Genomic DNA, 17,565 nt, shown 5'->3' with positions numbered 1-17,565 from the left:
ACCCTTTGCCGTGTGTGAAGGATTCCTGCCTTCTCTCTTCTCGTGAGCCCTCCTGGGTCCTGGGGCCACCAGCTCAGTCCATTTGAGCCCCCTCGGATTCCCAAGTCTACCAGCGCTCCCGCAGGTGTGGGGCAGGTGTGGGGCAGGTGTGGAGAGGCAGGCGGTCCCGGCCTAAGGTGGGAAGCCCTGGGCGAAGGGCTGCTGGTCTTTTTTGTTTCTCCTCTTCCTGGACTTTTCACTCACCAGTTTCTACAAAGCACAATTTTTTGGTTTTTCAGCTTTTCTTAATCAGCAAACGCATTAAGGCAAATGGCTGAGCCAAACAGTAGGTTCACCTCTGTGATTTCTTCCTTCTGTGATCTCAGTGGCTCAGTGACCTCACCCCATTTGATAGTTCGCTGTTGTTTCTAAACAGAAATTTTAAAGCATGTTTGGTTCATTGTTTCCGTTCGTTTTGGTGGAAGAGTTGCTGTGTGTAAGTTGTGCCATGGGCAGAATGGAACTCCTCGGGACTGAGTTTCCGATCTCTCCAGGAGATAGAGTGTGATACGCACCAGCTCCCTGCCAGGTTGCCAGGACACCAGAGACCCTCATTTAAACGGGGTGATTTTCTGGTTCTGCCTCAGGCACGCTGATCACAACTCGAGGAAAATGGCTGAAAATGTGCAGTTCTAACAAACACTCTGACAAAGGCGCGCTTGAGAGACGCTGGGTCCTGTGTACGTGCCAGTTGTATTCTGATGGCCTCCCCAGGTGCCCCAGGACGCCCCCCCGCGCCGTGGACGCGGTCACTTCTGCGGGGACAGAGACTGCTGCTCTGTTAGGCAGAGAGGGCAGCGCTGCCTCTTACCACCACCTCCCAATGTATCCTGCATTCTGCAGCTCCAAGCGGGAGCTTCCTTTGCTGAATTATTTCCAATTTCTTCCTTAGACATTTTAATCAAGAGATGAAAAATGATTGGTCTTTTGCCAGCATTTCAGTCTAAGAGGGTGTTACTGGCCTCTCAAAGGCACATTAATTTGCAGTGACTTGTGCAGTAGGCAGAGTGGCATTGCAGAAAGGGACCCAGAACCTGGGGACTGGGGACGAGCCCCAGGTCTTGGGCGGCCCAGGAGTTGGGGGAGGCACTGGCCACCTCTCCTCCTCCCTCCACTCAGGCAGGTTCCCTTTAGCGTGCTGGAGTGTACCTGCTTGTCGTTCTCCACACTGCCCGTCCTGGTGCTGGTGTGCAGTTCTGAGCTTCCCCACTGACACCTTCTAACCCTGGCCAGCCCCTCTGCCCTCTCTGGGGCTTCCCCACCGGCCTGCGGAGGCCCCAGGGAGACGTCTCTGCATGGACTTCTTACCCTTCTCTCCCTCAGAACTATTTGTTTTCTCCTCCCTGCACTCCCCTCCTTCTGCTCCCTGGCCTCTCACGTCCCCTCCCTTTATCATTCCTTGCCCGGCTGTCTCCACAGCTGCCAGCAGCGTGGGCTCAGGCGAGAAGGCAGAGCGGTCAGCTCCCCTTTCCCTGGGCCGCATAGCAAGACCAGCTTCCCCGGATCTCGGGCTCAGCAGGACGGGTCCCACTGCGGAGGGTTTCTCACTGTCTGACCCACGGGCTCCCAGCCAGTGTTGCTCAAATCAGTAACAGCACCGTGAAATTCTCTCAGTGAAAAGAGGGACATGAAAAGGTAATTCATGAGAGACATAAACAGCTGTTTATCTATGAGAAATATTTGGTTTCACATGTCATCAAAGAAATGTAAATTATACCACGTGAGTGGTACAAACGACTCAGAACAATAATGAGTGAGTTTTGACTCTGACGCAGGAAATGGACACTCACGCTGCAGTGAGACTAAGTTCTTCATTCCTGCTGGAGAGCAATTGAGCAAATGTAACAAAAAAGTCTCCTAGTTTTCCAAGACTATACACCCTGCGTTTTCACTTCAGGAGCTTATCCCAGGGAAATAGTGCCAGCTCTTGGAACGGGCTTTGCCCAGCCAGGGTGTCAAGCAGGGGCCGTTTCGCAGTGACAGGTGGGCCCATCCAGTGAAATAGTCCAGGCAGTTGGCAGGGGGCAGGTCCACAAGTCATCTACTACAGTGATAACAAGGCCGTATCTCATGTTAGCACACCCCCACATCCAGGGAGCATTGGTTAAGAAAAGGTGGAAGGGGGCGGGCCCTGATCCCGAACCTGTGGGCACAGTGGCCTGTGTTTCGGTCCTGAGCCTGCCTCATGCTCGGAGGCCTTGAGGTCACTCGGTTCTCCCAGCAGACGTGCCCTTGTCAGTCAGACAGACTCAGCCTTGCCCTCCCTCACCTGTTCAGGCTCCCGCTTCTAACTATGGTTGTATGTTGTCCTCACACTGCCGTGTGTGGACAGGTCAAAGCAGACCAGCTGTTAGCAGGCCATCGGCTCTTCTGTCCTCCGTTGATAAATGAGGAACCCACCGCCTTTCTACATGCTCTGTTGCAAAAAAGGAAAAGCTTCCTGAGGGTCGCAGAGGACAAGGACTTAAAGGAACCAGGATGGCCCGGCCAGTGACCCCGGTGGTGGCCGCGTTAAAGCTGAGCAGGATCTGGGGGCCCAACCGTGTGCGCCGTTCGGTTTGTGGTCAGTTACGCCTGAGGATGGAGAGGTGGGTGGCAAGCCCCGGTGGGGACTGCAGTGTTGGCAAAGCCAGAAAGCAGTGGTGGGGAGAGCTGCTGGAGCTTCGGGGGCTGTCCAAGGAGCGACCCCCTCTGGAGGTCCAGTGCCAGGCCCCGGGGGCCAGATGTGGGGACTTGCAGCCCCTGTGAAGAGAGTGGGGGCCAGTCCAGCTGGACCCAGTGAGGGGAGAGACATGGATGTCTTTTTAAGGCTGGGGGGCAGGCATGGCAGGCGTTACCGGAGAGCTCAGAAATGAAGATTTGACAACGCAGACATGTACAAGCTGTAGGTCTGCATTTACGCGAAACGGGCTGCCCTGGAGAGCCGGTAACCCACGCACCCATCTGGAGACACCCTGACACACCAAACCCGCTGACGTGGAAATCGAGCTGTCGACCTCCTGCTCGCTGACAGGTCGAAGCCGAATCTTTAAATCTGATGTTCTGATCGCGAGGCGCCCCAGGTGGTAACAGTAGGCATCACCGACGTGGTGCTGCTTCTCCACAAAAACATTTTCCGCGCTCTGACTGGAGCATGGCTTTCCTGCCCACCGTGTGCCCTGCATTAGACTCCTCTGCGTGTGCAACAGGCTCACTGGGAAGCTGCGGAAATAGTTTTACTCCACAGTCCTTTTAATTATAGCACATACCCAATCTTATTACCCAGTCATGGGTACGATTAGAGCTCACCAACCTACTCGGTGTGTGGAGAACTCCTTCATTTCCATGAGGTCAGAGGAACGTAAGAGAACAAATGGGACTGTGGGCCACAGAGGACCAGGATTGATTTATCGCTGCTCTTTCCTCAGCAGCAAAACTGGCTGCGGCTTGCCTCGGCACAGTAGGTCTGGGCAGGCAGCGTGTCCTGTGTGTCTTCACGTCTCCGCCGTAGGGAAAACGTGCTCTTTCCCCGGGGGGAGTTGTCATTTCACTGGTTGCGTATTGCTGACGGGTGCACAGCACCCAGTGGGTGTGCCACCGCAGGCGGGTGGGAGCCCGCAGTTTCGAGAAATTGCTTTTGAATATCTGCAGACTGACCTTTTCCCATTCTCTCTCAGCCGAATGCATGAGCTCCTGCCCCCTGAGAGGGAAGGATGCTGTGCCCAAGCGCTCTCTCACAGGGCCCTCTGGAGGGTCAGGCCCTGTGTGCTGAAACCTTCCCCTCCGTCACAACACCTTTGTCCCGAAGTTCCCATCCACAGGGGAAGGAGAAGGACTGGAGGCAGCCCCTGGGTGGCAGTACCAGGGTCAGACAGCCGGTCAGTGGTGGTGGCCAGATTATTCCTCACGTCTGGGTGTCTGCAACACCTTGGCCTGTTTCTCACCCCCGGAGTGCAGAGTGAATGCCCAGGTGACTCCATCCCCTTTGGCCTTCTATCTGAGCAGTTGGGGCCCAATTTTCTCTGTCAAAGCGGAGCTCCAGGTATAGGGTGCCTGTCTCTCCCCCACCGCTCCAAGGCATGTATCAGTGTCTCAGGTAGGGTCCGCTCAGAGAAGCATGCCCAGCACAGAGTAGGCACCATGAAAGTACGGACTACAAGTTAACAACACGAGATTTACCCCGCTAACCATTTCTGAGTGTATACAGGTCAGGTCAGTGACATTTCAGTACAGTCACATTACGGGGCCGCCATCAGCACCACCCATTCCCAGAACTCGGCTTCCCACACTGACCCTCTCCCCGTTGGCTAATAACTCCCACTCTGCCCAACCCCAGGCCCTGGTGACCAGCCTGCTACTTGCTGTCTCTGAGAAGGGTGACCCTGGGTGCCTCCTGGAGGCGGAGGCATGCAGCAGCGTCTGTCCCTTTGTGACTGGTTTCTTTCACTTAGGGCAGTGTCTTCGAGGTCCGTCCCTGTCGCAGCCAGTGGCAGAGTGCCCTTCCCTGTTCAGCCTGCGTAACAGTTCGCTGTATGCGTAGACCACATCCTGTGTAGCCACTCATCAGCTGATGGGCACTTGGGGGGCTTCCGCCTGTCGACCTTTGGGAGCAGTGCTGCTGTGAGCATGGGTGTGCACCTGTCTGTGTGAGACCCTCCTTTCACTCCTTTTGGGATATACCCAGAAGTGGGATTGCGGTATCCTGCTACCACTGTATGTTTAATTTTTGGGAGGAACTGCCATACTGATTTCTGTAGCTGCGGCACCAGTTTACATTCCCATCAGCAACACAGAAGAGTTCCAGTTTGCTCAGACCCTCGCTGACATTTATTTTCTGGGTTGTTTTTTTTTAGAGATTTTATTTATTTTTATTTATGTATTTATTTTTATTTTCTATTTTTAAAATATATTTTATTGATTATACCATTACAGTTGTTCTATTACCCCCTTCATTCCCCTCCACCCGCACACTCCCTCCCCCACCATTCTCCCCCCCTTAGTTTATAACCATGTGTCTCAAGTTCTTTAGATTCTGTATTTCCCCCACTATTCTCACCCTCCCCTCCTATCTATTTTCTACCTACCGTGTATGCTATTTTCTGTGCCTTCTCCCCCCCTTCTCCTCCTCCCACCCCCCTGTTGCTAACCCTCCATGTGTTCTTCATTTCTATGGTTCCACTCCTGATCTAGCTGTCCTCTTGGTTTGCTTTTGTTTTAGGTGTGGTTGTTAATAACTGTGTGTTTGCTGTCCTTTCACTGTTCATATTTTTCATCTTCTTTTTCTTATATAAGTCCCTTTAGCATTTCATATAATAAGGGCTTGGTGATGATGAACTCCTTGAACTTGACCTTATCTGAGAAGCACTTTATCTGTCCTTCCATTCTAAATGAAAGTTTTGCTGGATAAAGCAATCTTGGCTGTAGGTCTTTGGATTTCATGACTTGGAATACTTCTTTCCAGCCCCTTCTTGCCTGGAAGGTCTCTTTTGAGAAATCCGCTGACAGTCTGATGGGTACTCCTTTGTAGGTGACTGTCCCCTTATCTCTTGCTGCTTCTAGGATTCTCTCCTTCATTTTAGTCTTAGCTAATGTAATTATGATGTGCCTTGGTGTGTTCCTTCTTGGGTCCAACTTCTTTGGGACTCTCTGAGCTTCCTGGACTTCCTGGAAGTCTATTTCCTTTGCCTGACTGGAGAAGTTCTCCTTTATTATTTGTTCAAATACGTTTTCCACTTGTGGCTGTTTCTTTCCCCCTTCTGGTACCCCTATAATCCGGATGTTGGAACGTTTAAAGATGTCCTGGAGGCTCCTAAGCCTCTCCTCATTTTTTTGAATTCTCATTTCTTCATTCCTTTCTGGTTGGATATTTTGTTCTTCCTTCTGGTCCATTCCATTGATTTGAGTCCCAGTCTCCTTTCCATCACTATTGGTTTCCTGGACATCTCCCTTCATTTCAATTAGTTTAGCCTTCATATATTCCTCTAATTTGTGACTATAATCAACCAGTTCTGTGAGCATCCTGATTAACAGTGTCTTGAATTGTGCTTCTGAGAGGCTGGCAACTTCTCAGTTGCTGAGAGTTATGGGCTCTGGGACTTTGAGTTCTTCTTGCTCCATCTTTTGGGCTGTTCGTGACAGTTATGTAGCAGGATCAGAGCCCTAGGTGTTCACTAGAGCAGGGCAACTCAGTTGCTGGGTTGTGACGCTGTATGTGGGGGTGGGGTCAAAGAGGAACAATGGCGTCCTGTCTGCCATCTCCCACCGCCGCAGCCACAGGTGCCACAGCTGCCACCGTCACCAGGCCCACGCATTTCGTCCCACTGCACGCGAGTGTGCCACTGCTGTCAGCCCTCCACCACTGGGTTCACCCCCTGGGGCCTGTGTGGTCCGTCTCACTGTGCGCGAATGTGTGACCACGGTCAGTCTGCCCCACACCCCAACTGATTCTGGGCTGCTTGCTCGCCTAGGCCGGGGGATCTGTCCTGCCTGACCCTGCTCTGCTGCTGGCTCCGCCCCTCTTACCATCCCCGTTGAATGGTTCGTAGTTGTCGGACTTCCGTATAATTCAATTTTCTGTTCTTTGGCTGTGTCTTTGTTCTCCAAACCTTTGTTGTATTCAGACTTGGCTGTGGGAGAAGGCACAGTGTTTCCACCTATGCCTCCATCTTGGCGGAAGTCTCGAAATCCCGAGATTTTACTTATTTTTAGAGAGCAGAAAGAGAGGGAGAGAAACATCAATGTGTGGTTCCCTCTTGTGCGCCCCCTAGTGGGGGGCCTGGCCCACAACCCAGGCATGTGCTCTGACTGGGAATCGAACCTGTGACCCTTTGGTTTGCGGGCTGGCTTTCAAGTCACTGAGCCACACCATCCAGGGCATTTTTAAAAATATTTTATTTATTCATCTCTAGAGGGGAAGGGAAAGAGAGAGGGAGAGAAATATGAATGTATGATTCCCTCTCATGCATCCCCTGTTGGGAACTGGCCTGCAACCCAGGCATTTGCCCTGACTGGGAATCAAACCACGATCATCTGGTTTACAGGCCCGTGCTCAACCCACTAAGCTACGTCAGCCAGGGCTTTTTTTTTTTTTTTTAAATAATAGCCCTTCTCATGGATATAAAGTGCTATCTCATTGTGGCTTTGATTTATAGGGCATGAACATTTAAGGTTTGGACATGTTGGGTTTGAGACCCATCTGAGACAGCCCAGGGGAGGTGTCAGGCATCCAGCGGCCATCAGACGCTGGAGTCCAGACGGGTTCCCCCAGTCACCTCCAGCTGCAGTGGGGCTGGGAGGTATTTTAAGTTGGACATCTCATATGTAGAACAAAATAGCATTCTGGGTTGGAGGAGGGGAAATAATGGGGTGAGGGTGGGGGAAGAGGGGGGATCATGAGCGCGCGGGGTCCCCAGCAGGGCTCATTATCAAGCTGAAATGTCACGTCAGGAGCTTTACCTGGTGTGTGAACTATTTTCATCTCTTTCTAAATGGTCTTTCTTGACTCAGCGAATGCCCCAAATGTTTCTAGTGAGTCTCATTTGCACCCTCATTTGAATCTCCTTCTTGACAAATGCCCCACTCATGAGACCATAACATTTTCGTTTATTTATAAACAATTCTTTTCTGGCTGTTTAAGGGAGGGGGAAAGGATAATTAAAAAATACATAATTACCCAAAGACTACATTAATTGTACGCCGATGTCCCAGCAGGGATCTCCAGCCTGGAGAGTTCATGAACGCCTGGAGAAACACAATGAACAAATGTCACAGAAGACCAGCACTTTGAATTATTGATTAGAAGGGGGGGCGTTTCCTGGCTCCTCGAGTCTAACTGCGCACTCTGGGAGACACGAAGCCGACAGGAGAGACAGGAGATGTAGACATTTAAAGGAGCAGGGAGGGTGGGAGCTGCTGGACTAACCTCCCCCCTTGTTCTGTGAAGCTGTCTCTATGGGCTGCTCAGCCTGGTTTCCCCGCCTCAGGCCCTGCACAGGTTCACCAGTGCAGGGAGGGAGCCGGCTCTTCCCTGCCTGCCTCGGGGCCCTGTCCTCCCCTCCGCCGGCCACCCTGCACAGCCTGCAGGTCACAGCATCGGTGTCTGTCCCTCACAGGGGTCTTTCCTGGCGTCCCCTTGCCCACCCTCCGTGGACGCATCATTCGTGCTTTGGTGACGGGAGCTCCGAGAGGGCAGGGCCGAGCCCGTTTGATTCGTCCTGTGTCTGGAGCACTTAGGACGAGGTCTATGTCGAGCAGGTGCCCGAAAGTGATTATTTTTGTGGCTGAATGGAAGAGAAGCGAGGCAAACCCAAGTCGGCTGTAGAGAGCTCCCACTCGGGCTCACCTTCCCCCTGAAATGGCCCTTTTCTCGCCTCCTGGGTTGGAATCCGAGCCTGCCGGGACTTTAGGTCTTTGCTTGCAACACACTGCCTTGCGGTGCTGCTAACCCAGAATGAGGCGCGGCGGCCCGCCCACCGCCCTTGGGTCTTGTGTTTGGCGGGAGCAGCCTGGGTCTGAACGCCAGGGTCGGCCGGAGTCAGCCTCGTCTGTGAGCACTGGGGAGCTGCTGCCCCCCAGAAGCTCCTTGCCCGTGATCCACATAATTGGCACGTGAGCCAGGTCCCCCGAGACTCACGCCCACCCACAAATGCCAGTGTGCACACACTCCGACCCACTTGGGCAGAGGCAGGCCCGCCTGTTGGGGCAGTCCCAGGGCCTTAGTGAAAACAAAGAGAAGTGAAGCCCGTGCCACCCGGCCTGGCATCCTCAAGCCCAGAGAGAACCCGGGGGCCACCTCCAGTCAGCCGGAATGGGGCCTCGTCAGCCCAGAAGGGGCCCTTCAGTAGCCACTGAGTGAGCCGTTAGGGACCCTGGAATAACGGCAGGCTTCTCAGAAGAAGATGAGGAGTTTTCATTTTGACAGTTTGAGGTTTCAAATTACACAGTAGCACTAATGGGCGCTTTCTGGCTCGTAATTATGTTTGCTGTGACACACACACTTGACTGTCTGGCTGCCAGGCCCCTCCGATGAACACATCCCGGCGTCAAGTGGAATTGTAATGCTGTGACAGGCCATTACGCTTCCACTGACAGCCGGCCCTGGGGGATGCTCGCCCGCCCAGCAGCGCTGGGCTCGGCCCGTAGGATGTGGCTGATCCCCAGGGTGAGGGCCGAATTCTCTGGGGAGCTGCCCCGTGGCCCCAGGACTCAGAGCCTGCAGGAGGCACCAGCTCAGGAGCCTTTGGGACCTCGTGGTTCCTGGGACTGTGCAGTCCCCTCTGCTAGAAACCTACACAGCTGTCCCAGTGTCGAGTCCAAACGAGGCAGCTCCGGAGTCACTTTGTCTACACGGACGGAGTTCGCTCTGGGCCTTCGGCGGAGGGATCACAGAGAACCGAGAGGTAGTTAAATCGTGCAATCTACAAGAAGAGTGAACAACGGGACCGTTTTGTCGGGGACATCTTAACACCTGGAACGATCAGAGCAGGAGGAGGTTGGCCCCTGAATGGCTGTGGAGGGTGCTGGTGAGTCGCTCTGAGCAGGCGTGAGGGACATTCGGAAGATGACAAGTGGACAGTGAGGATTCTAGAGGGATGCCGTCTGAATCCAGTATCAGAAGATCCTAGGATATCACATTTCTAGGTAGTTTGGACTTCCTGACTTACTTAATAAACATAATTTTCTTTTCATCAAGAAACATCTTAGCCCTGGCTAGTGGGGCTCAGTGGATTGAGAGTCAGCCTTCGAACCGAAAGGTCACCGGTTCGATTCCCAGTCAGGGCACAGGCCTGGGTTGCAGGCCAGGACCCCAGCTGGGGGCCTGTGAGAGGCAACTAATCCATGTATCTCTCACACATTGATGTTTCTCTCCAATTCTTTTTCTCTCCCTCCTCCCCTCTCTAAAAGTAAATAAATAAAATCTTTTTTAAAAAACCCATCTTAGAGCTCGTTCGGTTGCAAGTGAGAGGCATGATTATAAAGTTATTAAGGCAACAGGAATGTGATATAAGTGAGGCACCCCCTGCTGTGGTGTGTTCTCACAAAGGCACAGCGAAGGCCAAGCCGTGCCACTGTTGCGGAGGCTTGAGGTATGTATATATCCTTTGCTCTGGGAGAGAAGAAGTTTTTAAGGCAGTTTTATTTGTTGAGGTAATTTACACACAGTCAAATACAGGGCCCGGCAGAAGTAAGGCCTGAGTGTGGTTGGCAGGGTAATAATATGGGTCTAATAATTTATCATTTTAATCTGAACATTTCACCTAAAATGTCATTTGGTGTGCTTGAGTGTGATGCTGTTGTGCTACAGAATGACATGCTGGTGCTTTTGTAATTTTATTTTATTTTATTTTGGTTCGTTTTTTAAATACATTTTATTGATTATGCTATCACAGTTGTCCCATTCCCTCCCTTCATTCCCCTCCACCCTGCACACCCTTCCCCCACCATTTCCCCCCTTTAGTTTATGACCACATGTCTCAAGTTCTTTAGATTCTATATTTCCCCCACTATTCTCGCCCCCCCTATCTATTTTCTACCTACCGTCTATACTACTTATTCTCTGTACTTTCTCCCCCCTTCTCCTCCTCCCACCCCCCTGTTTCTAACCCTCCATGTGGTCTTCATTTCTATGGTTCCACTCCTGATCTAGCTGTCCTCTTAGTTTGCTTTTGTTTTAGGTGTGGTTGTTAATAACTGAGTTTGCTGTCCTTTCACTGTTCATCTTTTTTTTTTAAATCATTATTACCACTAGTACATATACACAATTACTTTTTAATTTTATTTATTTATTTATCTTTTTTAGAGGGGAAGAAGAGAGGGAGAGAGACATCAATGTATGGTTGCCTTTTGTGCGTCCCCTGCTGGGAGTTGGCCTGCAGGGAACTGGCCTGCAACCCAGGCATGTGCCCTGACTGGGAATCGAACTGCGATCCTCTGGTTCGCAGGCCTGTGCTCAATCCACTGAGCTATGCCAGCCAGGGCTCACTGTTCATCTTTTTGATCTTCTTTTTCTAGGGACTAGATAAGTCCCTTTAACATTTTATATAATAAGGGCTTGGTGATGATGAACTCCTCGAATTTGATCTTATCTGACAAGCACTTTATCTGCCCTTCCATTCTAAATGAAAGCTTTGCTGGATAGAGCAATCTTGGATGTAGGTCTTTGGATTTCATGACTTGGAATACTTCTTTCCAGCTCCTTCTTGCCTGGAAGGTCTCTTTTGAGAAATCCGCTGACAGTCTGATGGGAACTCCTTTGTAAGTGACTGTCCCCTTATCTCTTGCTGCTTCTAGGATTCTCTCCTTCATTTTCATCTTGGCTAATGTAATTATGATGTGCCTTGGTGTGTTCCTTCTTGGGTCCAACTTCTTTGGGACTCTCTGAGCTTCCTGGACTTCCTGGAAGTCTATTTCCTTTGCCAGACTGGGGAAGTTCTCCTTTATTATTTGTTCAAATAAGTTTTCCACTCATGGCTGTTCCTCTTCCCCTTCTGGTACCCCTATGATTTGGATGTTGGAATGTTTAAAGATGTCCTGGAGGTTCCTAAGCCTCTCCTCATTTTTTCAAATTCATGTTTCTTCATTGTTTTCTGTTTGGTCATTTTTTTCTTCCTTCTGGTCCATTCCATTGATTTGAGTCCCAGTTTCCTTTCCATCACTATTGGTTTCCTGTGCATTACCCTTCATTTCAATTAGTTTAGCCTTCATATGTTCCTCTAATTTGTGACTAAAATCAACCAGTTCTGTGAGCATCCTGATCACCAGTATTTTGAACTGTGCATCTGAGAGGTTTGGTATTTCTCGGTCACTTAGAGTTATTGGCTCTGGGGCTTAGAGTTCTTGAGCCATATTTTGGACTGTTTATACCTGTTACGTGTAAGGAGCGGAGCCCTAGGTGTTCACCAGGGCGGGGCAACTCAGTTGCTGGGTTGTGACGCTGTATGTGGGGTCGAGGCCAAAGAGGAGCAATGGCGTCCCCTCTGCTGCTTTCCACCGCTGGGGCCTGCACAGTCTGTCTCACTGCTCGCTCCCCCGCTGGTTTATCTGCGGGAGAATGTGTGACCGCGGTCGGCCCGCCTCCCTGCACCCTCACTGGGTCCACCCGTCGCCACCCCAGGCCTAGGATCCATCCACGGCTGCCTGGGCACCTGGGTCGGGGATCTTTCCTGCTCAACCCTGCTCTGCCTCTGGCTCCGCCCCTCTTACCAGTCTGGTTGAACAGTTCGTTGTTGTCGGACTTCCGTATAGTTCAATTTTCTGTGTTTTGGCTGTGTTTTTGTTCACTAAAACTTTTGTTGTCTTTAAACTTGGTTGTGGGAGAAGGCACAGTGTTTCCACCTACACCTCCATCTTGGCGGAAGTCCCTTTTGTAATTTTTAAAAAGGGGGTTTTATTTGTGCTGGACCTTGCGTATCGATCTAAAAAGTACAATTTGATGCGTGTTGGAAAAGGTGCACAGACCTGTAGGGACCGTGCCCCTGGTCCCTCAACCTCCCACGGGCCCCTCCGCAGCCAGTCCCCTCCCCTGACCTGGTGCCTGCTTTCCCCGTGGCCTGTGGTTCTGCTTTGTGTGGAACTGCCCGCCCACGGGTCCCTCAGCATGTGCCGCGTGTGCCGACTCCTTCCCTGGGCGGAGGGCTGCTGCGATCCGGCCACGTTCTCGCGAACGCCAGTGGTTCTCTTTATCGTCGTGCGCTATTGCGTAGACACACAACCGCTGACTTAGCTGGCCGCCAGCTCCTTGGCGAGGAAGGTGGCACTCGTGAGGCTGAGCAGCCCAGAGACGCAGCGCTTCTCGTCCAACCCAGCACCCACCCCCTGCACCTGCCCCCGGCACCGGTGCCCCGGGGGAGGGCGGAACGGGGATCAGGACAGCGTCCTGCCAGGTCCAGCCAATGACCCTCACGGCAGCTTCCGCTGGTCGGAGGGGTGACCTGTTCTCTGTGTTCTCAGCAGCATGGCAGCAGGACTGGACTTGGGGGTGTGCTGGCACCGACGGATCCTTGTGGCATTCTCCCCTGAGTGCACACCAAGGCCGTCCACACTGCTTTCTCACCATCGTCGTCTCCGTCATCTCCATCTCCAGGTCTCAAGCCAGACTGTCTCGCGTGCTGAGTGGGGCAGTGGGACTTTGCCTCCTCAGCGCTCTCCTTTTGGGTTTCCATTGTTGAGACTCAGAGTCTCCGTGTGTGGCCTCCGCTTGCTGGAGGTGGTGGCAGGTGGCAGGGGTGGGGCGGGGGAGGGGCTGCAGAGATGGAGTCAGAGGCCTTGGAATGCGGCTCTGAGGGTGAACCCCTCCATCAGGGCCTGTCGTTTCATCTCAGGAAAGGAGACAGCCCTTGTCACCCCTTCCTCGTGGGGCAGAGACCTGCTCCACCCACAGCGTAGATGAAGGAAAAGGCCAGGTTCTATTGCATCCGCCCAGGGACCCCCAAAGTGCCAGGAAACTGAAAAGGGTGGGACGTTGGCAGACAGTATACCCAGGCCTCATGGTTCCTACTCTGATAACAGGGATGACCAGTCGCCACCATAGTGACCGCCAACGTTTTTAAAATTCCTGAAACAGCTTCCAAAGCAGCATGCGTACAGATTACCTGTGGCATTCACTCGGCATCCTGCCCTCCGTCTCTCTGCTCCCGGGCCCCACGTGGGAGCCGGTGGAGCTAAGAGCCCTCGAGGTCGGAAGTGTCCTTCTTTGGCCCGATGACTGTGTGCAGGGCACGCAACACATGGGTCCCTGAAGGCAGACTCCGCAAACAGTGCATGTAGCACACGGTCGAGCCTGGATTTCAACTCTGCCTGCCTAGGCAGGCAGGCAGGCAGCTTCCAGTTAAAGTAACTTAACTTACAACAAGGTTAGTTCCTTTTCCTAGGACACAGATGTGAGGACGGACGGTTTTGTATCTGGTGCAGTTTATTAACGTCGAAAGACGGCTGAGGTCTGCGAGAGTATTTCGAATTCATCAGACAGAGGCATCCCCCACCACATGTTTGCTGCGAAAAGAGAAGAAGACGGGCCGGACGATGCTGGTCTAATGGTCCTGTGCAAATCTGGCCACCATAATATGTATTCCTCGTTAGCTATCAACTTGTACACAATCAGAAGGCAACTTTTCTTTTAAAAGAAGCCCCACAGCCAAGCTTCAGCCTTTACCAGACCTCTCTTGAAAACTATTATCAAACAAAGGAAAAAGCACTTTTCTGTACATAATTGAGCTTCTATAGAGGTGGAAAGGCTGTGCAGGACCCATTGGAAGCTGTGTGTGTGTGTGTGTGTGTGTGCGCGTGTGTGGCTACGGGCTCATGGGTATGAGTAGGCATGCTGGGTAGCAAGCTCAACAGATAAGATGTAATGAGGGGTTGATGGTCTCAGCACCCTGGAGATGCTGGAAACCACTGGATTGTGCAGCTGGCACCGGTGAATTCCGTGGTGTGTGAATTAAACCTCAATAAAGCTGTCTCACGAAGCACAGAGGTCAAGGCCCTTGGCATTTCCCTCCCCACGGCATCCCTTCTCTCAGAAATAATAGGACAGACGGATGGCATCTAGTCTAGTTTCTGTACAGTTATATTCTGAAGCTGTCATGTAAAAGGCCCCTGAGAGACAGGGGCCTCTTTGGGCTGAGAGACATTTTTATTCATGGGGTTGCGGGAAGGAAGGACCACCTCTCAGGAGGCTGGTCCTGGCTGCTCACCTGTGTCGTAAACATGGACTGACTTGGCTTTAAATAACTTCATTGATTTTTTTTTATTTCCCCGACCCCGATTTTTTTTTGTCTTAATGAACTAACTTCCCAGGGAGGGAGAAGACAAAGAATATACAAAGCAGCAGGTGGAAGATAAAGATATGCCTTCTAATTGGTCAGGCTCAGGGTGAAGACTCAGGAATGTGGGACTTTTCTGAGGCCCGGAGCTGGTCCTGATTCTCCTATCTGTGCAGCCTGGCTTCCCGGGCGCGGCTTCGCGTCCGGCGCAGCCTGCGTGGGTTTGCTCAGGCCCAGAGACCTGCTGCTCATGTGAGTGCAGGCCACCACGAAAGGGAAAGGGGTGAAGGCGGGCGCAGCCATCCCACAGGTCCGACCTCCATCTGTCCTCAGGTGCACATGTCTCAGACGGGATTCTCTGAAGGACTCCATCGGTCCTGGGGGAGAGAGGGAGCTCACCAGGAGGAACACGGGGGGGGGGGGGGNAGGACTCCAGCGGTCCTGGGGGAGAGAGGGAGCTCACCAGGAGGAACAGGGGGGGGGGGACCGCCTCAAATGAACCAAACCACACATCCACACAAGGTGAAAGGCCTGTCTGCATTGGTCCCGTCCCCCCTGGAGCCGCCCTCCCAATGCTACAGGCCTCTTCTTCAGCTGCTCCCTCCCACTCAGCACTGGGCTCTCTCCCGACTGGTTAACAGCTCCCGAATCCCTTGCCAGGCTCACCCAACCTCCTAAAGCTGTTCTCAGCACCACAGTACATGGGACTGTGCTACAGGCTACGGTGGATTTTCACTTCCACCAGTAGGGCGACCCAGTGCCTGCATGGCCCCAAGAGTGGGTGCCTCCTTCAGCCTGGCTCCAGGCACCTCACTTGTCTCACCCCGTCCTGACCCTGGGCATTGCACACACACACATAGTGAATGAATGACCGGCCCTCATGGAGGTCATGGGTGATGGAGAGAGAGGGTTCCCCTCAGGAACTGAAGGAGAAAGTGTGAGCCCATTTTTTCCAAACCTCGAAGGACAAGGTGACTCGAAAATGAGGTGACACATATAGGGGAGGTTCTTAATACACACAGGAGGCTCTCGATCATGCTAATGCCCTCCCCCAAGCAGCAGTAGCCCCCTCTCTTCGTCCCGCTTCCAGTCCCTACCAGAAACAGAGGGAGCAGACGGGCTGCTGGGCTCTTGTCCTGAAGAACCACTCTGGGGGCCAGACAGGGGCGTGCCTCAAACCACCGGCCGATGCACCCACCTCCGCGACGCTGTTCGTCAGTGTAAATCTCTTTCCTTCAAAAGCCTGCAGCTGCTGTGTGTTGGACAGTTAGCGGCTACCTCTGGCTGTTCTACGTCCGGCTTCCTGTGCACTTTTCTCTCGGGCATTCGACCACGGTGGGAAACAGAAGAGCTCGGCAACCCTTGTGCCCTTTGCACGGGTCGTTCGGTGTGGTTGTGGGTGCCGGGGCTGGGGGCCCGTTCTGCAGCTCAGAGCAGACGTTTGTCAGCTCTCCTCTGGAGGTGGGCTCCCGAACTTACTCACCTGGACCTGGCAAAGAGGAAGGGCCCCCATGCCGACGGGGACTGTCTCCAGCAGTGGTGTTCCAGGAGGGGCGATGGTGCCCCCTGTGGGACATTTGATGGGTTAGGACAGCTGGGGGAGGGTGCCCCTGGGTGGGTGGCGTCCCAGAATGCCACTACACGTCCTGCAATGTGCAATGTGCGGGGCAGCACCCACAACGGAGTCTTAGCCAGTCCCAAATAGTGCCACTGTGGAAAACCCTGCTCCAGGCCTTGGTGTGTGTGTGTGAGTGTGTGCACATGTGTGTGTGTGTGAGAGAGAGAGAGAGAAAGAGAGAGACATCAAGCCAGGAGCCTCAGCTAAGCTGGACTCTACGGCTTCGGCACGAGCAAGCACACGGCACCGGGGAAACACCGACTTCGCAATAAGACGGGTGAAGACATTAAAAGATATTAAGGAGGGAATATGAACCTCTCAGTTCAACATGAAAGAATGCTCTACCCCTGGTTGAAAACCAAACTCTAACACTATGAAAACCACCGCTGTCGGGCTCCGGGCAAGTCCGCACAGAGACGCAAAAACAATATACTTTGTCCCACCAGGTCCACCGCCCACCTCCCTTCCCAACTAGTCTTCCCTGGTTTAGAGGGATGTCTGCACGATTACGTGTGCAGTTATTGTTCCCACTGCGTGGCACATCTCGGTTCTAAGGTAGTGACGCTCAATCACTCTCCAGGCACTCTGCTCATCTCCGAGGGAGGCGTCGTGGAAATGCAGCTGCGTGCCCTTCGCAGACACAGTCGGCACGCATCCCCCGGGGTGCTGTTTCAGACGGGGCGTCTTACGTTCCGGCTGGACTTCAGCAGGGTCGCAGAGCCCCTTTCCAGGCCTGATGGACTCCGGTGCCCGGGGTAATTAGAGACGCTTCCCTTCAGGCTCGTGCGTCCACGGTTCGCCCTCCCTTCAGAAGTCAGGCCGGGTTCTGGATGTCACGATGGTTGGTGGCGAGCATTCGCATTGGAGCCGGATGCTCGACTGCCAGGAGACAGGCCTCTGAGCTCACACGTGCTCTTTGCACAGGTGTCTCAGTGTGTGAGTGTGTGTGTGTGGGGGGGGCTGGAGAACAGGTGGGGCCAGGCCTGCCCTCTCCCGTCACACCCTCCTGAGACTCCTCGCCACCACGGGCTTTGCCCCTTTGGCTGTTTGACAGTGCCCGTGATTGGCTACCTTCCGTCCCGTCCCCTCTGTCTGCAAAGAGGGAACAGGGCCAGCACCCCTGCTGCTAGTATAATTAGTCTCCATTCTTCGCTGCTCCCATCCCCCCCA

Source organism: Sturnira hondurensis, unplaced genomic scaffold (assembly GCF_014824575.4).
Source record: "Sturnira hondurensis isolate 20B ecotype Veracruz unplaced genomic scaffold, ASM1482457v3 Scaffold0007865, whole genome shotgun sequence".
NCBI lineage: Eukaryota > Metazoa > Chordata > Mammalia > Chiroptera > Phyllostomidae > Sturnira > Sturnira hondurensis.
The sequence above is the reverse complement of the archived record's forward strand: the minus strand, read 5'-3'. Positions refer to the sequence as shown.